The sequence below is a fragment of the Gavialis gangeticus genome, unplaced genomic scaffold, assembly GCF_001723915.1.
Source record: "Gavialis gangeticus isolate Ggan-Ray unplaced genomic scaffold, GavGan_comp1, whole genome shotgun sequence".
Classification (NCBI taxonomy): Eukaryota; Metazoa; Chordata; order Crocodylia; family Gavialidae; genus Gavialis; species Gavialis gangeticus.
Genome location: NW_017729029.1, coordinates 13673945 through 13698281, shown reverse-complemented (window position 1 = coordinate 13698281; position 24337 = coordinate 13673945). Strand labels below are relative to the sequence as shown.

Genomic DNA, 24337 nt, shown 5'->3' with positions numbered 1-24337 from the left:
CAAACCCAGCTCATTTTCTCGTCTTTGGGATTTTTGAATGTTTGGGTGGCATTTGATTGTTATTGGTTGACATATTTGAGCTCCGGGGTTGAGCGTAAAGGTATTTTAAATTTAATAGGTTTAAGATGTCATTATTTCTGTGCTGATGAATTTATGTGTGTAACCAAAAAAACTTACGGCGTTTAATGAACTTATTTAGATATCATGGTGCAAGCCTTAAACCCAATTTTGAGTATAAAATTAAATCACGCTGGATAAAAACTAACACCCAGAAGCAAAGACTGAACAGGGTAAATGAATGAATTTCAAAAGACAGAATAAATACAGACGTAAGGCACCTAGGGGACAGATTTACTAAGAGTTTTTGCACTGGTTTCAATGGAGCTTGTAATAGCATAAAAGTATTAAATCTGATTTACTAGAAAGGATTTGTGCAATACTCTATCACCTGGCTTCCCAGCCTGGGTAAGGCCCTCCCCCACCTCTTCCAGCCCCGTAACAGTAATTCAGGACACAGCCAAGCACTTGGTGAAGGAGGCTGCAGCTTTATGAAAGAGTTTACAAGCAACAAAGCAATGAAATAACACCGCCGTGCCACAATCCAAAGGATTAACAACGTGAAAATCAATTATCGTTCTCAACCGGTCAATATAGTGCAGTCGAGCTGCCTTGGGGGGACAGAGACAAATGCTGCACCACCTACCAGTGCCACCCTCTTGCTTGCCATCCACCACCAATGCAGAGGCTTTTCCTGTGCCGAGGCACGAAAGCCTGAGCAATACCTTGAAGGTCTCAGTCTTGCTTTGAGAACGTTTCAGCATGTATTAACCAGCCCCAAAATGCACGTGGTGCCTCCTCCATGTGCAAATGTGATGGCTGATTTCTTCTACAATAGCGCCCAGCCTTTCTCAGCAGGACCGGGGCTTCATTCTCCTAGGCACCGTCCAAACGTTCACTCAGAGCAGGTCTCTGTGCCAAGAACTTCGTCCACATCACAAAAAGAGAAGCTATATGAGCCCGGATTTTGAGAGGAAGAGCCAAGAGGGCAAGTGACTCCCCAGAGTCACCCAGGATGGACCTGGGAGTGTATGGGGCCCATTAACCCCAGTGCTGCTACTGGTTTGAGCAATTTGCATTTAGATGAGATGAGTGTCGAGATAAGTCCCCGTTCTCTCCTGTCCCTCCCAGTGATCTGCTGTTGATAGAGTGGGTTGAGAAATTTTCAACAGAATCGTTTCCAAATACTTTTTCATTGGAAAATGATGATTTGGTGGAATCAAAATGCGTGTGGGAACGTGTCCAGTCCATCAAAACTTTCAGCAGAAACCAGGCAGCCTTCTGGCTGGCTGACTTGCCTGTCTCCCAGCTGTTTATATAGATATAGATATAGACAGGGGTGTGGGGGTGTGTATATGTGTGTGTGTGTGTGTGTGTGTGTGTGTGTGTGTATATATGTATGTGTGTGTGTATATGTATATATGTGTGTGTGTGTGTGTGTATATGTGTGTGTGTGTGTGTGTGTAGCATTTTATTTCCTTTTCCTCTATTTTTTATATTTTATTCTACTCTTAAGTGCAACAAAAAATTGCCAGTTGCCAATCCGATTGTCACTTGGCCCAGGCTGTTTTATTCCACGTGGTAGATCTATTGCACTGGCATTTATACACATGTAAAGTAGGAAAATAAAATGGAAATATAGGAGTTGAGATGTTTTGACTTAGTCCGTGGCACCCCGTGTTATTGCAGCTTACAATTTTTGTCTCTTATTAGGTAACATAACATTTGAGGTGATAAAATCGAAACAAAACATTTCAACCTGATTGAAGTGACCTGTTTTCAATCTTACTGGGTCAAAATTAAATATCATTTCAGTTTTTGGTTTTTCCTTCCCAAAATGGAATTCCAGAATTTCATTCCGCAGGGAGTTATGAAATGTCGATTTTGGACTACGTTTGAATGTGTGTGTATTTTCACAGACAGCAGAGGCATTGTCCGTTTAAACGAGAGCACTTTTTCCTAATACTTCGTAAAGACAGAGCAAGTGCATGTCATGTAGGATGGATGGACTTTGTCAGGGGCAGGTAAATCATCCCAATTTGTTAATGAAGAGCCCTTCCTTGATGCCTCATCGATAAAATAAGAGTATTGCTAAAGGAACAACAAGCTTCCAACTCTGTAATTCGTACGTGGCCCACTCTTTCAGGAAGAAACCTGAATAAATAGCCGGGACGTATCTTCATCATCATTGCGTCTCCAATCCAACCTTTCTATCTGGTCTGTTCCCAATATTCTGCACAGACCCTTGCTTTGGACATCGGTGTTGCCAGATCTTGCGGGGCGCGTTGTGGTGCTCCAGGGCATCTCCACAGATGACCCACGGTTTGCTTCTCCTGACAAACTCATCGGTTGGTTGTGTAGAGGCCCCACGATTTCTTATGGCCGGCTAGGACCAGATACCTTTGGTTTATGTCCAACTATCCGATGTCATTAATGCCTAAAACAGCAGGAATCGACATCAATGGGTCTGCTTGCAGCTGTTGGTGAGGTCACTGACACCTGCAGGCAACATCTGGAAGCAGCAAACGTAAGTCGTCTGAGCTAAATAGGAGGAAGTTATTTCTTTACGGCTATTTGGATTTGGATTTCATTTGCAAAGTTTAACCTCGATCCAGTTATTTATCTTAATGACTGGAAATCTCAGAGAAGCAAGAGGGTTTTTTTCTTTTTTTTTTGCGGGTGATAACATTTATTGGACCAAGTGTACCGTTAGGATAGATTAGACGAGCTGTCAGGTACTATAATCCCCTTCCTTGGCTCTCAGGGAGAGAGGCAGGCCCAGCAGAGCGCGATAGCAGATGGAGCGCTTGTGTAAAACTCCTTGTGTAAATAAAACCAGGATATAAGAGAAAGTACTTACCTGTATAAGGGAGATGTTGAAGAAACCTGATGAGTGGAGGACTGGATTGTTATCACCTGTGAAGGGCAGAGATTGGCAGGTATCGGGGAGATTATAATGGGCCACGATGCCATTGTCTGCGTGAAATCCCTGGTTCTTAGCGTCCGATAGAAGAGTGCATTTTTGTTCCTCGGCTTGTCTTTTGAAGGGTTTTTTACGTTACGCTGGGGTATGAGAACTGCGAGGTCAAACAGAGAGACTGACCAGGGTGAGGCCGAGCAAGTCGGGAGTAACCTCCACAGCCAGGCAATCCCCCTGCTAAACGGAGGTGCAAAGACGGACCCCGCTCTTTCCAGCACGCACCTTCCAGCCACCAGCTTCTTTCCTAACTCATCTTTTATGCCCCAGATTTAAAAGGCCTGGGTGTGCAACTCCTAGATGTTTCTTCCATCAAGACCATCTCTGGTTTTAGTGCAGCTTCAATCAGCGAGGTCCCTGTCTTCAATACAAAGCTCCAAGGCCTCCTTTCAGTGCAACACCCTCCACTGTAGGCATAGATACCATGCTCCCTTCAGCACTTTTCTCAGTTTGGGAGCTGAGTTCCCGTCTCGCTACGACTGCAGCAACTTACGGTGAAGTTTGTCAGGGCAAAGACAGGAGGGGAGGCATCTCCAAAAACCCATGTTGGAAGTCGTGCAGAAAGCCCATGCACAAATCCCATAGTGGTGGCTGGACTCCTCCAGTTGCTTTTGACTTTCTGGGGCAATTATTTCCCATAATCTTGAGCGCTTGACAGAGATAATTTCGGCGCAGGGAGCAGCAGCACCACAGGCTGCCATTAGCAATTAAAATTAGATAAACAGTTAGCCTGTGAACTTGGCACTTGGGTCACGGCTGCTGTGGGAAGCCGCGATGGGAAGCTTCTGAAGCCAGCAAAAGTCTCTGCTCCCCGGTGCCCTTGGGCTCAAGATGAAGGGGCTGGAAGTCAGAGGCGCATGGAAAGGTTCCCAAGGGCCGGCGGAAATGCCAATACGAAAGAAGAGACAGTGGGATATTTAGTATTATTTATTGTACCTCCAGCTTCGTTTTCCCACCCTCGCCGCAGCACAGGAGGGAATACGAACATGTTATCTCATTTCCTAATTTTCCTGCCGGCTTTCTGGCTCCCAGAACGACGGCCCCTGAGTTCTGTAAAACGAGGACGGGGGAAACAAGCTGATACTGTTATAAACCTCCAAAATGGATGCAGAAGCACAACAGGCAAAATAGGGGTCAATAACCCTGGGGAAAGACCCGGTCCAGCTTTCTCCTCTGTCGACCCGTGTGGCGAGCCGGGGATGACTCAGACAACAGCGCCTCGGAGAGAAGAAGGGGAAACGGGGAAAATATCCTGTTGCGCTCTGCAAATCACAGCTGGGAGCATTGCAAAGTTATATGGCCTGTCATCAAACCAAAGCAGGCGCTCTCTGGCTTTGATAAACCACAAGCAGATTAAGCATCTCCTACAGGGCACGGGTACCAGAAGCTGCTCCCCTCAAGGAGCAGCTCCTTGTTCAAGACACAGCCGGGCAAATACCTTGTCGCCAGGCCGCAGTCTGTATTCAGGACTCCCGTTGCTGGAGATTTTAACACGGGATCTTGCATGCTAGATGGCGAGGTACTAAGTTATGTGACTCTGAAAAAGAGAGCCGGGGTAATATGGAGCCCAGGTACCCAGGTCTCCTTGCTGCTACCTTAACGTAGAAATGCAGACCGTGTCATCTGGACAGGGAGTGTCCTCTCCCTTCCTTCCCTTTGCAGCCCCCCGTCCCGGTTTGTGTCCTCGAAGGGGTCAGAGAGGCCTCCTGCCTCCTCCAAACCTCCCCAGCAGCACGGCCCGTCTCCACCACACACCTTAGCACCGTTCCTCTTGCTTGCGTTGACCTGGGCAGCGTGGGAAGAAGTGAGGCTACTGGCACCACTACCAGCTCGTGCTAGCCGCCGGCCACCGCAGCTTTCAAGATCCCAGCGTTGCCGGACGCGCTTCTCCAGGACGCGATATTATATCACGCCCTGACTGCAGAACCAAGCGGCTACCTTGCTGCACGGGCGGACGCCCTGCATCTCGGGCACGCTGAGATGGAGAAACCAGCCCGTCCCCGCGGCAGCACAGCGCGCCGGGGAGGCCGTTCTGTTTTGATAGCTCCCCGGGAAGCCCTGTTCGAGGCACGACATTGCAGCATCTGCATCCTAGCAGGAGCCAATACAGCAACACCATCTTCGACGCTGCTCGGGGGAATGGCAGTCCCAGCGGTGACAGCGCGCCCAACAGTTCTCTTGCAAGCCAGACAATCGAAGCGTGCGACGTGCACCCTCACCTCCGCGAGCGTGCCTGCGGCCTGGGTTTGGAAACTCTCCTTCCAACCCAGCCTTCCTCCCCGGTATGTATAACGTGAGCGGGCCCTGCCGATTAAGTGGAACAAGTTGGTTTTTCAAGGTCGCTGTCTCTGTGCCGTGACAGAGGCCTTTCCTAATACAAAATGGCACAGCAGCTGCCTGCATCGATTTTTTTTTTTTTCTCTTCCCCCACTACTGTTCCTATGGTTGTGTTCGTGCTTTCCCTTCTCAGCACTTCTCTACGAGGAAAGGGGAGCTGACCCCCTAGGCAGGCAGGGGAAGGATCGCTCCGTTCACGACCCGGGGAGACCTCTCGCTTTGTTGGGGCTGGCATGCTGCATGATGCTTCCTGGATCCGTTTTCAACCGGAATAAGCGTTTCGTGTTGTTAGCAATGAACGAACTGCGCTTGGCACGGGTAAGGCGTTCACAGCCGGCTCCCCCGGAAGAGTTCGGCGCTTACCGATTTCACCGAACGATAAAAGCAGCGTGCACTCGGTATCCATCACCCTCCCAGGAAATGTTTTTAGCAGGCAAAAGATCCAGTAAATCTATTTTATTCTTTCCCAGCGTAAGGACCAGCTCCACTTTTGCACGTACAAACAACATCCAGGTAACAGAAAGGGTATTGCAGTCGCTCTTCACAAATCACCGTTTGGGCTATTTGTAATTTTTAGTTCCTGCCCTTCTCTGGGCATTCGGCGAATGAGAGTAGTGAGATTTACAATAATGAGACAGCGAACAAGAGAAGTCAGAGATGTGACTCATTAGACAAGGTCCCGTGACCACGACAAAAAGCCCACGCCGTTCAAAAATATAGCTTGTGGTTTTCCGAAGCTGCCCAGCGTGTAGGGACTCATACCTCCCACGAGCTTCAGCCCAGACAGGCCTGAATCCCTTACATTGCTTTGAAAACCTCCCTCATTGACTCTCGCCTTTCTCCTATAGCAGAACTGATGGGGCAACCTATTTAGGAGAGGAACCTGGCCTGAAAGGTTCATAGTTTCATAGTTGTTAGGGGCTGGAAGGGACTGTACAAATCATCAGGTCCAGCCCTGACACCTCTTCCCAATCTGCAACTGTTCTCATCAGCACTGGTAAAAACAGTGTCCTTTAAACATTTAGCACTTGAACTTGCAAAATGTACATTTTTTTTGAGCTGGAGAAATTCAGCCTGTTTCGCAATTTGACAGTGGCTCAGTGTTGTCATTGCTATTTATGTCTCAAGCCCTCTGCGACTGTACGAAATTGCTTCCCCCTAGTGCCAGATCTGCGCACGCACGTGCTGCCTCTGTGCAGCGAAGAAAGGCAAATCCAAGGGGGAACAGGAGGGACAGTCACTGCATATTGGACACGGACATTTCCTAAGAGAAGATGACTACTGGCCATCAGGACTCAGTCACCTCCGCAGTGCCCCGGCGAGCCGCTGTGTCCCACAGGTCGATGGCTTCCTAGCTAAGTGCCTGGAAGGGCACAAGAGCTAGGCTGGTTTGAATCTCCTGCTTGGTGGGTTTTTTTTCCTGTTCTGGAGCAGACTTATATTTCTGCCAAGCCACTTGGTGCACCCCTTAAAAAAAAAAAAAAAAGCTTGTTGAGCAGCCCTAGTAATTTCTGTTCTCCCTGAGCATATAGGACCTGTAACAAATTGCATGCATGCAGTAATTACACCCTATTTCTACTTACCTCACATTGATTATTCAGATGTAAGAAGAATAGTTCTCTTTCCAATAAAAGAAAAATATCTTAAGGCCCATATATTGGATCGTTGCTATTTTTATTTCCTCCCTTTCTTTCTGCTTTTGCAGGTAGAGTTTTATGGTTCCCGTGTATTGAAGATATGGAACATTTATAAACAAAACCTCCCTGTCTGACTACTGGTTTGTTTGCTTAAAGGACAATTTTGTGTCATCTCTTTTGTATTTTTATAGTTGATATAAATTTTGCATAATAATTCAACTCCACTCTGTTGCCTGTAATGACGATCTGCATCTTTCTGATGGATGTTTGTATTTGTTTCCTGTGATTTACATGACCTGACATCTCATATAATGAGCTTCCCAGCACAAACGCCATTCGTGATATTCTGTGCTGCACTCATCTATCATCTGATGACCTTACAAGTGTTGGGGTCATGGATTCAATCAGTAAAATGTTTCAGGGTGTAATTAATTAAATTTTCCCCCCGCTGCTCTACCCGTGTTTTCTTTAAAACTTGATGAAAGCAATATTTTTTCATAACACTTTTTCAATAAATACCGTGTTTGTTTATGTAATCAATCATGCTAAGTTTGTGAGTTTTTAGTATTCATGAGTTTGTCTTGCTTGAAACTTCCAAATGTTTATTTTCCGGCATAATTTAATAGTTTAATTAGCTGAGCAACTCGCTACTGTACTTCTGAAAGTACATTCAGGTTATGATTTAATAATACAAGAGCAGCTATATTTTCACCCTCTCTTATAATGCAACAACCAGCTGCATTATCTGATTAACAGCTTTCCACTCGTGCTCGTTACGTAGCTGTTCCAAAGCAATGTCTAACCAGGTGCTATGCCAATTTGCTGCAAGGCTGACCAGTTTGCAAGCATGTCTTCTGAACAACATGGAACATTGCAAGCCGTCGTCCCATCGCAGTTTGAGGTTCCAGTCCTTGGGCGTATGTACACACCACGTTTTTTGCCCTTTCATGTGTTGCAACTGCGTGTCTGTTTGCATCAGTGGGATTTCCAGATGCTTTAAATGTCTTTCTTGTGCAGATTTTGGTGATATCTGAAAGACTGTCAAGGCTAAAGACGCTAGGCGAGACCTCTCTTCCCAGGGGCTGGTCCATGACGGGGGCTGAACTCGCTTAAGATCTAAGGATCATCCAAACCTCAGCCTCTTTTGCTTCAAAGGCAAGACACATTTTGAGTTTCCCTATCTAATATAAGCCCTGTTGATAGATATTGTGGCAGATACCCATTTTAGCTTGTGGGCTTGTTAGGATAAGGGTAGAACAGCACTATACTTAGTGGGATTCTCAGAATACTTTGTTAGTTGTGCAAAAGGCCTAACAACTCTGCTCAACCTTAGTCTGACCCTTTTGCCTAGTTACTTCTTCTAAGGGCTTGCTTAGTAAGGGTCTTGTCCTTATCTTTTGCATTGTGAATCATGTATGCCTTATCTTCTACGTTTCCTCTCCAAAGAAGGCAAGAATGTGAGATTAGTTACTGGTAAGAATGATTGTGAGCCCAATACTGTGCTATTTCAAGTACACTTCCTTTTCCAGCTCTCCAGCCACCCTGCCCTGCCTCCTTTTTCCAAGATAAGCATATGTGAATTAGTTAATGCTAAGGAAGCATCTGTTTGTAAAAAAAACTATCTATGAAAAGGATGGTGTGAGGTTCAGGAAACACTCCAGCATCATAACAGACCAAGGTATTAGCAATGTCTGCTAATGGGTAAGCATGCATGTTTAACATTTCTTTTTGTCCTAATGAATAAAGTTGTGCCAGCCTGATCTTCCAAACAGTCAGCAGTGCAGAGCTATCAGTCAGCAATGCAGTACGTGCACTTCACAAACCCAAATCAAACCAAAATAAAAATCCTCCACTCCATGCAGAAGTCCTCCCTCCGCTCTCCCCAGGGATAGGGTGAGAGAAAGAACAAACCGCATACAACATATGTTAGTGCATCACTTAACATGCTAATGGAAGCATTAGAGTGATGAGCATGGTCTGAGGACCTACGTAGTATAGATCAGAACTGATGGACATAAGTACCATAATGGATTTGTAAAGGGCATCTCATTTTATCTTTGCCTCCATAATTTGGGGGGTGGTTTTGCACATTCAGTCACTATGACTCCCAATAATTTGGTTCTTTAATTTATGGGTAGTTCTGGAACTGGTCTACAGGATCGCATTGGGAAAACAAGGTTCACTGCCAGAAGATTAAGGACTAACATATAAAGGGAACTTGGGAAGGAATAGAATCCCATCAGCAGCTTCACCCAGAATGCATTACAATGATTTCCTAAGATGCTATTATTATGTTAACAAGTTTTCTGTTATCCTGTAAAGGTCTCCAGGAGTCTTTCTATTGGCCATTAAGGCAAAGCAAGACAAAACATGCTGAAATTGTGAATTGAATGCTCACTGATGGAAAACCTATAATGTTAAGTGAATCCATTTCACTTCAGGTAAGAGAGATGATTGCTTCTGCAATACTGCTGTTTGTGTCATTAAAACCCAGAAAGCGAGAGGCGCCATGTGAGCAAGGAGGAGGGCATGGGGTTTTGGTAAAAATGAGAATTCGGAGAATGCTGAACACCTGCCTGGTGAGATGGGTTTCTAAAGAGATGCAGGAATAAGTCCTCCAGGGCTAGGTACAGACAGTCCAAAAGCCTGAGGCTGAATCAATTCAGTCTTTGCAGATTAGTCTGAACTGCACAGATGAGATTGAAACAGAAGTGAACAGACATTTACCTTTGATTCTGGAAATGCAGCCACATGCCTGCTGTGGCTCAGGCCAGAAGCCCGGGGGCGCTAGAGCACGGCTCTCTGACTGTGTGTTCACTCCCTTTTCCTGCTGCCCCCGAGGTCTCTGGGATTTGCAGTCCACAATCACAGCAGCAGGACTCTGCAGGGTTGCTCATCACTTCCTCTTCCTGCTTCCAGGTGCCTCTGGGATTTGTAGTCCACATTTGCAGCCAGCTGTAAGGTTGAGCAGGCGAAGGGGGGTTTAACTCCCCTCCCTGGCCCCAGGCAGGGTTTGCCTGAGGGAGGCAGTTCCCTCCCCTGCCCCAGTAGACTGGGCTGCATCCCCAGCTGGGCTTGTCCCCATCCCAGTTCCTTTGTCAGCCAGCCCTCACTGCTCCAGCTGGGGAGCAGAGGGGCCAGGCCAGCCCTGCTCTCTGGAGCAGACAGCACAGCCCAGCCCAGGGCTGGAAAGCATGCTGGGATGAATTAACTTGAACCAGGAAGGGGTCTGGGACAGAAGTTTCATAAACTGGTTTGACCCAAATCAGTTAAGTCTGATACTACATTCAACCAGGTTTTTCTTAAACAAGTTTCAGCCATTTTTACACTGGTTTATGTGCCCTGAACATATGTTCTGTTACAGTTTAAACCGGTTTATTATCATTTCAACCGATTTATGTGTAACCTCTGCCTCTAGCCCAGGGACGTAAGCCAGCCATAAGAGATCAGCGCTCTAGCATGGGAGACCCGAGGCTGGAAATAATGCCACATGTCATCTCCCCGTGTCGTTCCAGCGTGCCAGGCTTTACCTAGGTTTGGTACGGCTGCGGGGAAGGTGTTATTTGCTGTGCTAGCACCTCCTGATGCCCAGTTCTTGGAATGGCATTGCCCTCGGTATCTAGCATAATACTTCGCTCTTCACTCCCGCCATTTGAACCGGCAGCTTCCAGACCAGGGTGCAAAAGCTGCAGCAAAGAGGTCACGTGAATTCAAGCACTCTTAGAAACAGGAGATTCAACGGGCCACATCTCTGAGGACGAGCACGGCTGTCTCTTTCCTACAGGGTCTGGCTCCTGGCTTCATCGTGGGATCAGACCTGACCAGCAGGCTGGGTGATCCGGAGTTGCGCCATAGGAGCCTGCGGCTCTCCCATCTCCTTGTTCTGTGCTATGGAGCAAGGTGAGGCCTCCCCAATTTGATTCAGTGAAAGAGAGAGTTTGGAGCCCCTGGTATACAACTCACAGCAGCATTTAATGAGGACGATTTTCACGTCTTATCGTCTCTTCCCAGCCTTTGAGTGAGTTACCCCTATGCTCTCTCAAAATTATCCGCTGTTTTCAGCTGGTGTAACCCTGGGTTTTAGTAACCAGCAACCAGCCACGGCAATGGAGGGAAACTGGGGAGTCTGAACTCTAATACGTCGTTCTCACGGGGGGGCCTGACCCGCTGAACTCAGGAGCGTCACTCGCGGGAGTCGAGTTAAACGCGCGCGCCAGAGTTGGCAGAGTCGGTGCCTTAGCAAAAAGCTCCCAAGTTGTTTCATGGGATTTGGATGCAGGTGAGCAAAATGGCAAGCTGGAGATGAAAGGAGACGTGCCCAGCAGCAGAGAGCAGAGCGCGTTGCCCTTCACTTGCCTATTTAAACACGGTGTTAGCGGGGAACGCGCTGTCTCTGCACAGAGCTGTGAAATGCTCATTCGGATAGGAAAGCATTTTTGCAGCATAAGACGTTGGCAATGGCTGGTCCCAGGTAAGGCCTAATTACCGCAGTGTAATTTTTCCAGGGGGAGAGAACGGAAGGAACATCTGAAACAGCATGAAGTTGCTGTGGCTCTTGCTCCATCAGCAGACTTTAATGAAATTTTGCAAGGAAAAAAAAAAATTGCTTCTTGGCTTGAAGCATGAGCTGTATTATGAATCCTTGCAAAGGGATTTATAATAGGAACCCCGATGGAAACGTAGCGCCGCTGCTTTGAATGATGATCTGATAGTCTTGAACATGAAAACATACTCTGTCGTGCTCATTGAGCTTCTGATTGGAAATTACCCACGCCGTGGGGAGGATGAGAGGTAACACTAGCTCCCCTGGCTAAACCCTGCTCTTACCTCTCCATTGCACATGTATCAACCAGCTTCAGCCTGTCATGTCACCTATTGAACAGGTCACAAGCGGTCTGGTACCTTGTAGGAGACCTTGAGGAAACCTGTGGCTCATTAAAAAGGGTGTTTTCCAGTGCAGCTGCTGCAATGAATGTTTTTGGGGGAAACCACACACAGGGGCAGCTGAAGCAAGCCTACAGGATGGCATGTCTGCAACCCATCACCATGGGTTAGGACAGCAATTCATGGCTTAGTGTCCCAGCTGGCTGAAGACAGTCGCTTTGCCAGGGGGGCTCCAGGACCGCTTGGCTGAGCTAGGAGAAAAGGCGTGGGGGGTGCTTGGTTTCCTCCAGACAGGATCGCTGGTTGCATCTCTCATCCTGGCTGGCATGTCAGAGCAGCTCATCCATAGGAAATCATGACCCCTGCAATGGTGTCAGGGGGGCCCAGCGCAAGCTGGTGTAATAAAGGCAGTCACCTAATAGCAGCCTTTACGTGAGCTGCCAGCTTTTTTTTTTTAAGAGTTCACATCAAATTTGTTGCCCATCTTCTCTGAGTGCCCCACTGTCCCGCAGCAGCAGAGGCCTGGGAAGCATCACATTGCAAAAAGGATTCAGGCCACTGCGTATGCTCATTTGCTGGAAAGCAGGTACAAACCCAAGCTGGATGCAGAAACAGGCTACAAAACCGCCGGCAGCTTTTTAAATGCCCATTTCCCTCCCTGGACCAGAATGAGCTTGCACGAGCTGACAAGAAAAGTGGCGGACACCTCCGGGCATTTGGGAGACTTTACAAGAGGAAGAGGAAAGAGAAATGGGGCGTGGAAAGCCATCAAAGAAAGCAACACAAATGGGGGGTGGACAGGGAGAGAGGACTGCGTTACTGGCTTCATGCAGGAGAGACAGCAGCAGAGGGCACTGCCGATGCAACGGAGGAGCCGGGCTTGATCGCAGCGGGCCTGGAGCTGGGAGACAACGTGATCCGAGTGGGATTGCAGCGGTGATGAGTTGGGGCTGGGATCCTCCTTCACTCAAGCCCCAGGCTGACCCTCCCCTAAATGCTGCATGGGAACACGGGTCTGGAAGGTGCCTCCATGGGCCGCCAGCCCCTGCGCTCGCATGCAGACACTTGTCCAAAGGGGTCTAAGCGATGAAATCATAAAAGGCAAGGATCTTTCAGTGGCCTGAGGGCAAGCTATAGCTCTGATCCTGGCTTTCGGGACGCTTGCATGTCTATCGCAGTCTGCGGCAGCGCTTGCGTGCTCGTTAAGCTCAGGCCTCACCCGATGCATGGTGGTCTGGGTAGGGTTACTACAGTCACTCATATTATTACCATTTAGTTAGAAGCCGGGACACCCCGTCCATCCTCAGTATTAAAACGCGGAGTGGGAGCCGCATGGAAAGGCCGCCGCAGGAGAGCTCCTTTCCAGCCCTTTTCTCCCTGTCGTGAGGAAGTTGCCAAACTCTCCAGGAGGCTCTTGAATTATAGTTCTTCCTCGTCCTCATGATGCACCGGGAAAATAAATGCATTATTAATCTGCCTGCTGTCAGAGATCTATGTTCCCCCTCTCTCTGTCGGTACACAGAGAGACAGATTGACGGGTAGTGCAGACGGATGCAGAATTACCCGGCGCTTATGCAAGCGGGTGAATCACCAGATGCCTTGGATGTTTAAGTGCTCTGCGAGCACCGGTGTTTTAAGCCACCTACACTCTCAGGTTGTAATTAATTTAGCAACAGCCCACAAATGACCGGAGGAGGCAGGGCTCTCGTGGGATTCGTGATGGCTTCCTGTGGCCTGGTCTAGAAAAAGAGGGCTGGAAGGGACCTCAGGAGGTCACATCCAGTCCAACCCCTGCTCAGAGCCTGCAGCAGGACACTAGGATGTGCTTGCTCTTTTAAGGGAGCGAGCAGCCTGATGGACAGCTTGCAGGGGGCAGAGGGGAGCTAATGTCCTAGGAGGAAGCGAATTTGACTCTGCGGACCAGGGAATTGAGGCAAGTTCCTAGGGTTAAGAAAGAGCGGGCTTTTATAGGCACGTGCCCTTGGTTTCGTTAACCCCAGAGGGTTCAGGTGCCTGCTGGAGGGTCTGAGAGCCCAAGAGGGTTGAGTATACAAGCTAGGGGCAGGAAGTCAGCTGGGGTCAGATCACCCCAGCAAGATGAGCATCCAGATGTTGCAAGATGAGCATCCGGGCTATTACAGTTGAGTTTCTGTTAAGGCCAGGGGCTGATAGTTTTGCTACTGGTTATACTGGTGGTTTGGGTTGGCACTGTAAGGGCTGGTTTTGGAGGTCCCATGAGTGCCTGAGAGGCATGCAATTGCCTTGAGCCCTTACCAGGGGTGGGTTCAGGCCTGAGCGATCTTGTAGCCCAGTGTGGGGGCAGTACAAGGCTATAGAGCAGATGGGGGCCAGGGGCCCGGTGTCCGGGAGGGGTGCAGACATCGCGGCAGACAGAGGCCCGGGACCGCAGATTGAAGTCGATAAATTGAAGCCAAGCCAGGTCCAACATAAAAAGGGGTGGAGGCCGAAGCCCCAACAAAGGAAACAATTGTACCATCCGCAAGACCTGGGGCACAGTGTAGGGGAGGAAAAGGAGCCGTGCAATTTGCCCCTAAAGCTACAGGTGCCCAACACGAGTCTCGTCAAGCCGGGAGGGACTATTAAAATTGAGGCCGACTCAGAGACCCTGCCTGCTTTGATGCATGCCCCGTTGCGGCTCGTCCCTGCTCCTCCTCCTCCTCCGGGTCGGTGAAATAGCCTTGCCCCCCCTGCGGAGCAGAACAGGGCGCAGGCTCGGTGAGGCTCAAGCTTAGTCCGGAAAAGCAAAACCCACATCATGAAGACGTGCAAAAGTGCCGGCGGTGGCTCAGTCTCTGTGGGCCGGCTGCATCCCGGAGGGGGAACCCTGCAGCAAATCAAGCGACAGCAGCTGCCTAAGCCCCGCAGGGACGCGCCCCTGCTGAGCCCCGGCCCGGGCTCGTACGGGCCGATGATTTCAGCAGAGAGAGCCCTCAGGGAGAGGGGATGCCTAATGAGATGGATCGGACACGAGCCAAAGCCGAGGGAGGCTGCTGGGAGAGGACAGAGCTGGGCTACCAGGGACAAAAGGCCTCGGTCACAATGATCGCCCTAGGCACCAGGGTCTTATTACCTTTCCTGGTCTGTTTGTCCAGCCATAGGTATCGCAGAGGCTGTTAGGATTGATCATCTGCTTTCAGCTAAGGGGGTGTGCGCCTCTGGCCTCTGCACACTGGCCCCTTCCCTTTTGTGGAGACTCCCCTGTTGATTGCCTTTGTGGAGGTGGCGTTCCCAGGGGCATCATTAGGCTAAAGCCATTAAAAAAAATAGCCAGTTGCTTTTCCTGTGAACCGGAGAGCACATGAAAACTAACATAATATTTAGTTTCTGCCTCTCTATTTATTTGCCATAGGCGAGACCCTGATGCCTTTCCTCGCCCTGGCCCGGTCCTTATGCAGCGAGCGCTCTGGAAGGAAATGCTGCTGTGGAAGGAGGCATTCAAAAGGGGCCAAAAGAGCAGAACAGGACTTCCACATTGGCTGGGTTTCTGCCTCAGAGAACCGGCCTGGCAAATCCGCTCCCTGGTCTCCGGGGTTATAAAAAGTGTTTTCCTAAAAGGACCCTAATTTTGAAACACGTATATGGAGATGAGTCACAAACGTGCCCTTGCTGCCAAGAAAGCTAACACTGGGCTGCTTTAGTAGAAGCGTTGCCAGCAAATCGAGGCAAGTGATTCTTCCCCTCTATTCGGCACCGGTCACATCTGGAGTCCTGCGTCCAGCTGTGGGCCCCCCACAACAGAAAGGATGTGGACACGTTGGAGAGAGTCCAGTGGAGGGCAATGAAAATGGTTTGGACACTGGGGGACAGGACTTATGATGAGTAAAGACCGAGGGAACTGGGCTGATTTAGTCTGGAGAAGAGAAGACCGAGGGGGATTGAGTAGCAGCCTTCACCTCCCTGCAGGGGTCTGCAAAGAGGATGGAGCTGGGCTGGTCTCAGTGGGGGCAGACGACAGGACAAGGAGCAATGGGCTCCAGCTGCAGCAAGGGAAGTTGAGGTTGGATATTAGGAAGAATTTCCTCACCATGAGGGTAGTAAAACACTGAATCTGGTTACCCAGAGAGGTGGTGCAATCTCCAACCTTGGAGGTTTTGAAGCCCTGGCTAGACAAAGTCTTGTCTGGGATGATGTAGTTGGGGCTGGTCCTGCTTGGAGCAGGGGGGTGGACTAGATGCGACTCCTTCCCACCCTCATTTTCTGCGATTCAAAAATCGCAACCAAAACCACTATTTCCATAATTACCTGTGTAGTTTAATCTAAAAGATCCCGTTTTTGGGTGGGAAGTGCTACCGCATTATGCTAGAACATGATACCTAGAAAATGAGTTGAAATGGGTGTGTTTGCAGTGGGCGGTGAAAGCCCAGCTGAGATAAGAAGACCCTGTTCCCTATGTACAAACTTGGAAAGAGACAGTCCTCACTCTGCAAAGCTCATGTACTAAGCAGGAAAGAAGGGCAAAGGGTGGGTGGAAGGAAGGATGATGTTAAACGTGGGTCAGATCGGCGCTGGCAATGGCTGTTTTGTACATGGCTTTGAATTTGCTGTTGTGATTGTCTTCGCCCGGCCCACGGTCAGTCCAATTCAGCCTCTCTGGGTCCACAGCTTATAATACAAAAGAGTCATTTTTCTTGCAGCGATTCCCGTTTCTATTTTCTTCTCTTCCCTGGGGCCCTCAGGAAGAGTGCTGATTAGGTCGGGTCCAGCTCTCTTCCCTCACGTGCTCCGGGGCATGGTGAGAGAAGGTCATTTTTCTCCGTGTGAGCATGTTAATAATCTGGAGACATGCATCAGTGCTAATTGATTTCCTGTCTCTTTTACATGTTCAAATGATCTGTTGTATCATTGCAATAAATGTCAATAAAAAGCTGGTGAAAGAGGGGGGAGGAAAAGGGGATTTGCTGCCGTTCTGTGCTATGAAGCTGCCATTTCACTCGTAGGAAATGGCTGCATTTTGCTGCTCGGGTCTGGTGTTGGTGTGGCGCTGACCATTTGCACAGTGGAGCCTATTTGTGCCGTGAGTTGTGGGAGTCTCCTGCCTGTCGTTGCATGCTGAGAATATTTAAGACCAGAGCAAATGGGTTAAACGTGATGCTCTGTGGGTGTCGGGTGCCCCTGGGCCGAGGGCAGCGTCACTAGGTATAGGCTCGTGCTCGCACAGTTGATGCTGAGGTTATAGTCACGCTGCACTGGGCAGACTTAGCTCCAGAGGAAAAAGTGGACTGAGTTTGAGAGAGGAGCATGCAGGGCACGTCAGATGAGGGGCAGGTGCTGAACGACGGACGATGCCGTGCAAACCCTACCTGGGAGCGAAGCAAGGTGAGTAGGGGCCTGCACGTTCAGTTCAGAGAACAGCTAGCCCTGCCTGTGAAACGTGGGCTGGATGAGACCCGCAGCATGCGCTTGGGTTAAAGCATGCCTTTGATGTCCAGAGACTCCATGTAGTGGGGAAGCCGGCACCAGGTCTCGGGTAGGTGGTTTGGGTTGTCAATTAACCTTCCTCTCCATCATTTTGCTCGGATGCTGCATGTCTTTGGGTAGGGTAGCTAATAAGCTCTCCTCAGTGGTTTCAGGAGCTAGCAGACCATTGCAGAGCAGAGGGAGAGAGGCGCTGCTGCAAACTGGAAGGCAAGGCAGACCGTTTACAGTATCCCAGCAGGAAATGGGTTTACTATTATCCAGATCAGTTAACGACCCTCCATCTCATTTGCACTCAGCTCATGCCAGAGGCTCCCTATATGTCTGGTGCTGGTTAGTAAGATCAGAGGGGGATCCTGTACCAGCATGGGCGAGAGCACTGTGTGGGCTCACAGGACTATGTGATGTCTTCCTACAGCCAAGGTGCAGGCTGTTGACTGCAAGATCTGATGGGCTGCAGGCATCAGTGGGCATCTCTGCATGCCCCCCAGATTATGGATGGCTGTGGAGGGCACATGCAGGAAACCCTGGCTGCACTGCAAGCTGCGGACGATAGCACAAGACTTGGGCAGTGCCAGGGAAGGGGTATAAAAAACCCTAGACCTTGGTGGCTGTTTAGGGGGAAAAAGTTACAACAAGTTGCACAGGTCAAGTTTTCTAACCAGGGGTGCAAGAAGGAATTTAAGCTGCCATACGGGAGGGGTAGTGTGCACAGACATTTCCTCGGGTGCCCAAAAAGCCACAATCCCATGACTGGTCATGCTGGGACAAAATCAGCCTGACTTCAAGGTGAAGTGAAAGCAGCAATACAAGAACCTTGTCCATTATATGATATGTAGAAACAAGGGGAAGTTGATAGCGATGATGTGATCTACACTGGAGAAATGACAGAAAGTGGATCAAAGAAGCAAAAGTGCACAGAGAGGAGGCGGTGGCTAGCAGAGCTCAGGAGAAGAAGGAGGGCTTTTTTTCATATGACAAGAACGAAAGGACCCCAAACAACGGCTTGGTGACTAGGTGGGAATGGTAGACTAGTCTCCCCCGCGGACATCTCGCATGTGGCTAAGGGCAGCAGACCAACACAAACTAGGCAAGGAAATGGTTAAATTAACTTAGTTTAATTTAAGATAACGGGTGATAGCACTTACAGGTGGGCAGGCATCGTGTCTAGCCCCAAAGGCTGCTGTGTGGATCTGCTGGAGGGTCCAGCATTGGCACTGGCCGAGTTGCAGCGCGGTGGACCTACGAGTGAGTATCGATGCTTTAAAGCGCATCAAATCTTGTTGGTGTCTGTCTTCAATATCCTGCTTTGAATCCTGGGGTCTAGTTGGTGGCACTCCTTTATTTTGCTGGGCTGACTTGACTGCTTTTGTAGGTTTTTGTCAGTTCAAACCCCTGTTCTCCTGAAATTTGCTTTGTCTTATCAGCTTGACCCAGCCCACACGTCGGCTGTCGCTGATCCCACACGTTGGCTGCCCTCGTCTCTAACGTGTCTGAAGCGGGGTTGTAAGTGAATCCTCGCCAGCAAGCAATCGCATCCAGACCTTCTTTGTCGGCCTTAAAATTCACCAATATCTTCTTTAGAGGTCTGAAGCCCCCAAGATATCGGGCCGCTGTCATTACTAAGGATCAAATATTATAACAAATGCCCACGGCAAAATGCTTTGACCAGGAAGTCCTGCTTTCTATGTTGCAGGGGCAATTACTCAATGATCAGATTAGCCTTTTTGGCCGCCTTTGTACTGCCTTTCCCCTCCTGCACGGAGGGCTTCCTGCCGAGCCTCTTGCCCTGGCACCAGGTAAATAGCATTGCTGCTGATAAATAACCCAGGGTTTTAGCACCCTGTTATTCCAAGGGCTGGATCATCTCCTCGATAGCTTGACATTCAAGGATCACAAAGCTTCACCATAACAACAAACAGGCCAATCTAATTAGATTTTGACAGGCCACCCCACAAAACAATTAGATGGGACTAGGTGCATTTTATCATGTAGCTGCATCTCAGAGACAGGAAGGTATGAATGCTTTTAAGTGAATCCAGTCTCCCGGGCCAGTTTCCAGCTGGTGGAGACTGGTCAGACTCTGACTGGAGTGGATCTACTTTGATTTATGCCGGTTGAGGGTCCGGGCCTTAATTTGTTTCTTTAGCTGCTTTCAGCCCCTGAAAAATGAAATGGAAAATCCATTTAGCTGCAGCAATTGTACCAAATGCACCTGACGTTTGGAGCTGGAAGACTGCAGCACATGATTTTCCTTAAATATCCAAGTGAATTTCTGATTGAATTAGCCTTGATTTGGGGCGTGCTGCCTTTGAGTTTTGCTTCCCTGGTTGCTAATGCAAACACTGCTCCTGATCCTCCAGTATCCTGCACCTACTGTAGCCTTGCACCTCGTGTGCCTATATTGCAGCGTGGAAAGGAAGATCCACTGCCTGATGCGGTCCACATACCTACCATGTGGACACCGAGGTGCGTCTCCTATGTTGGGTCTCCCTCTGACACTAGCTGGTTTCTTTTTGCACAAATAACATTAAAAATCCTGTTCCTCACTGTAAAAGACAATCAGGACTCATAGTAGAGATGGTATCTTTTATTAGACCAGCAAGATTTTTGCAAAAAAAATTTTTTTTCTTTATTCACTTTCAGATCAAGAATTTTTAAACGACATTCATTAGAACCAGAGGTACCTTCTTTATATCATCTTTATTAATATTTGGTTGCCTCTACAAACCCTCATAGATATCTGCTTTTATTTTTTTTTCTTGAGTCACACACTCCCTAGTTCATGGACAAAATGCATGGTAAGAAAATCATAAGCAGACCCAAATAAGGCTTGTTCCTACAAACTATCCCCTTGGATCTTTGCTGGATTAGCTGCTCTGGTTTAGAATGATTTATTTTAGCATTCTTTGCAAACAGCATATGTCTACAATTACAATGGCTTTGCTGATTAAAAAGGCAGAATGCATTATTGTAAAGGGCCCAAAAAAGTTTCCATTAAGATAAATAGACCCTTTAGTATAATAAATAGTACTGAGCATCTCTATAGCATTTATTCCTCTTCAAAGGGCTCTAGAAATGATAATTAACCTTGAAATAACTGCCCTATAAGCAACCCCCCAAACTTAAAGAAGGTCGAGACTGTCAGTTCTTCGGCGCCCTTCCTCATGGGGCCAGAGGGTACTCAGAAAAGGATTACAACAAAATGTATTAGGCAGAAAACTTGCATTTGCCCATGTCTTTTGTGCTTGCAAATGGGCCAAATATAAGATAAAAACTTTCAGAAGGAAATTTCCCCCTGATTTCGAGGAAGCATAGCAGGGTTCAGTCACAAAGGTCAAGCTTGGAGAAAAGGATGAGCATCTGAAAACGAGTCGTCGTAACCGAAACGCTTAGTCAGCCTGCACCGTAGGGGGCGATATGCCTAGCCGCGCTTTAAGCAAAATTCACACAATGCTGTGGGAGGCTTGTAAGAAGTGCCTTTAGTTTCTTCCAGAAAAGGTACCCAATTATACTTAGTAAATGTCAGGTTAGGAGACGTTTTGTACAACAAGTTCTTTTCCTCTCGGAAATAAAGGTTAGTTTAAGCTTATCAAGAAAATTAATTGCCATTTGAACTGTAACATGGAAAAAAAGCTTTCACTCGATACTGGAGACAGCTGTGCTGCTGTAACTCTCCTTCTGGATGCAAGAATAACATCTTTGTCAGGGTAATAATTATCCCCGAGTCTGGCTGTGTCTTCCTTCCACTCAGAGACAATCTAAAGCTGGGTGACAACGTCTGGAAATCAGAAAATGCACAAGATTTCCCCCCCCCCCCCTTATAAGAATGAATGTTCCTGGTCTTGGCTTCAAATATTCTCTCTCCCTTTAGGAACAGGAGGCTGCACTGATATGTTCATATTTTGGTCAGGCATGTTTTTCCCATGACGCTCATCCTGCAGGAGCTCCCAGGACCTCCGTTTGCTCCTGTGAGCAGGGTGGCATTAGCCATACCATGCTTCTTGGACAGCTTGCGCTTTGAAATCCTGGGTGGGCATGTCTACATGTGCTCGTTTAATGCACATTAGCCCAATTTAAGGCACATTGAGGGCGTGCTACACATGCACACCCTTAATGCACCTTAAAAATGCTGGTTTAAGCAAATATCATGGCATAAAGGAAGCATCAGATATAGGTGTGATTAGTTAAAGCACGTTAGCGCACATGTAGATGTGCTAATGTGCATTGACACGGCATGCGTCAATGGATGTGTTAATGTGCGTTAGCGCATCTGCATGTGCGCTAATGCAACTTAGCTATTTGCACCTGAAGTGTAATGGGACTTCATGCACATTAGTGTGCCACATGTAGATGTGCACCTACATTGCCTTAAATACACATGTAGACATGCCCAGTGAGCATCTGAGATCCAAATCCTTCCCTAAGGCAACTCACTATTGCTTTTGGGATGCCACATTTCCAGGGTACAAAGCAGGAGAATTTGGCTTGTGAGACGCTTTTGAAAACTCCCAATGTCAGAGTGACACTGAGAGGAGATGCCCCCCAAAGATGGGCTCCTTGCAGCCCTGTCGACCCACAGACTCACTGACTCTATTGAACCAGGCCTAATGTCTATGCAGAGACACTTGTATTTGCTTAAACCCGTGATTGTGAGTGCAAAACGCTGCTCATCTGAGACCAAGGGGAGTCACCCACTGGTGACTGTTCTCTCTTCTGAGCGAGCTGAGAAGTATTTTTCCCCCCAGCTGGTAACCTAATTTTTTAAAACAGTTTGTACTGATCAACCATTCCCACGTATCAACCATGTATTTGCTCGGCATCAGGGATATCCCACCAGCATCCCACCTATATGTGCGTGTGTGTGTGTGTGTGTGTGTGTGTATACATATATACACACACACACATATATACTCACATATATATATACACACACACACACATATGTATTTGTATGTTTGTGTGTATATGTGTATGTAAGTATGAGTATATATATGTGTATATACATACACACACACACACCAAGGGCCAGTGCACACAACCTCACCATCTTTACTGATTCCCCGCTGAAACCTAGAATCATTTCTTGGCCTACGGCTGCTTTATCAACAGTCATTTCAGATTTGTCTGCTTTTCTCGTTACTGAAGGGCTAAGTTCTGCCCGTTGCTGATCTCTGCATCTTATTCTGCGTGACCATTGAGATTGGACTCCCTTGTTTTTTACCAGCTGCCACTATCATTCTTTGCTTTTTTGGGGGGTCTGATCTGAATTGCGTACGACCCCTGCATTTCCCTGGTCTTTCCAAGCCCCCGCCAAGTTGCATTACCCTCCATGCTGACAGATCCTCTGCAATTGTTTTGTTCCATAAACAAATTGCATCGCTGGACCGTGCCTTCATTCTTCCAGGTTATTGATTATACAAATTAATTAAACTGATTCCAATATTGATCGCTGTGGCAGGCTACGCTTTGCAACCCAAACTGCTTTCACTTAAAACTACCCTTTCTCATCAATATCCAAGCCAGTTCTTTATCTACTCCAGCAGTTCCATCCATACGCTAGCCAATATGCACTTAATGACCTTACAGAGAAGACCTTGCCAATCCTTTTTCTTGTCCAAAAACTTTTCTGTAGTTTTATAAGGCACGATTGCCTTATAACACTTTATATGGCGCTTTATAAAATGGATAATACTTTTCTGGCTAGCAGAAATGAGGAGCGATGCGGTCCATACAAATGATTCTAATAGGGAAGTAATCAGCCTTGGGAAAGAATAAAATAATTATAAGCCTGGACTGTAGCTGCCATTAAGAAGACTGCAGTTACCGAGCCTGAAACAGAGGGGCCCTCCCATATTTTCCCGTTCGTAGCAAAGGAAATCAACACGCCGGGCTCTTGAGACTCTGAATCCATTTCCTTTTCTTAGGTAAGGTAATAGCTGCAGTATCTCAGCTTGCACTGACTTCTTAATGGCTATCACTGTGCTCATGCTCCGTAGAGGTGTTCGGTTTGAACTCACATAAGTCCCGTGGGTCTGATATGTCTCTCTTCCCGCCCCCCCTTGCTGTCGCTTGAAGAAAGCCACTGTGTGGCTGTTTCCAGTTTATCACGATCATCTGCTTTGGGACTGACCCTGCAAGATCTATTAATTTCTCATCATTCCACTTCTAAAACGAAGACCCTTTTGTAACCCACGGCGTAACCTTCACGGGAGAGCGGAGTATCCTTGCCAATTATCTCAGCGATAGCTTTATAAACTCATTCCCTCCAAATATATTTTACAGCAAGAATAACTCGCATGAAAAAAGACTCACCTTCCTTTCAGCAATGTCACTAAAGTCACAGTCGATTCAGAAAAAAGTTGAAATATTAAGAGGAGTTGCACAGATGCGCACACGTTCGTGCCGGGCCGCCTGTCGCCTGTCCGAGTGCTCCGAGATCCCTGCCATCTCTCTAACAAAGCTGTCCACGTTTCTAAGTCATTGCGCCCTTTGACACATGCAATTTGTCCCTGTATCCCACAGGACCAAAAATAAATGGGAGACTTCTTCATTATCTTCCAAATGAGATGTAAAACCAAGGTCCTGACCTCCTGTGACTGTTAGAAATCCCATGGCACATTTTGCAAGAGCAGGGCTATTCGTCCTGATGTTCTGGCACAATTCCAATTTGGGTAATTATAATTACATTTTGCCTACTTTTTCATTTCAATGAGATGATGTATCCATCTTCACTTCCTGCCCTGGCGTGCTGTAAAATGGAGCGATGTGCTGCCCGTCAGCTGTGGGGGTCCGCTTGCGACGGGGACGTATCAATGGCTCTTTTATGATGGTTTTCGCATATGCTTGTTGGGATCTTTGGATTAGGGTGCTGGAGAGCAAAGCTCTCGCAGACAAGATCGTTGCGGGACTTCTGCTGCCATCTGGGGATGCTGACTCCCTAAGTGGTGACCACAGCTCAGGGGCACTTCTGTGGCACCAATGCTTCATGTTGGCCCTCTGTGTAGGC

General features: G+C 48.0%; 1 long non-coding RNA gene across 1 annotated transcript; it reads right to left on the bottom strand.

Annotated features, from left to right (window-relative positions):
- Nucleotides 1-20484: 20484 nt before the first annotated feature.
- On the bottom strand, nucleotides 20485-23824 carry LOC109300392. Its single transcript, XR_002098189.1, has 3 exons — nucleotides 23644-23824; nucleotides 21973-22084; nucleotides 20485-21109 (listed from the first exon to the last, which is right to left on the bottom strand). It is a non-coding gene; the product is annotated as an uncharacterized LOC109300392 (long non-coding RNA).
- Between the last annotated feature and the right edge of the window lie 513 nt (nucleotides 23825-24337).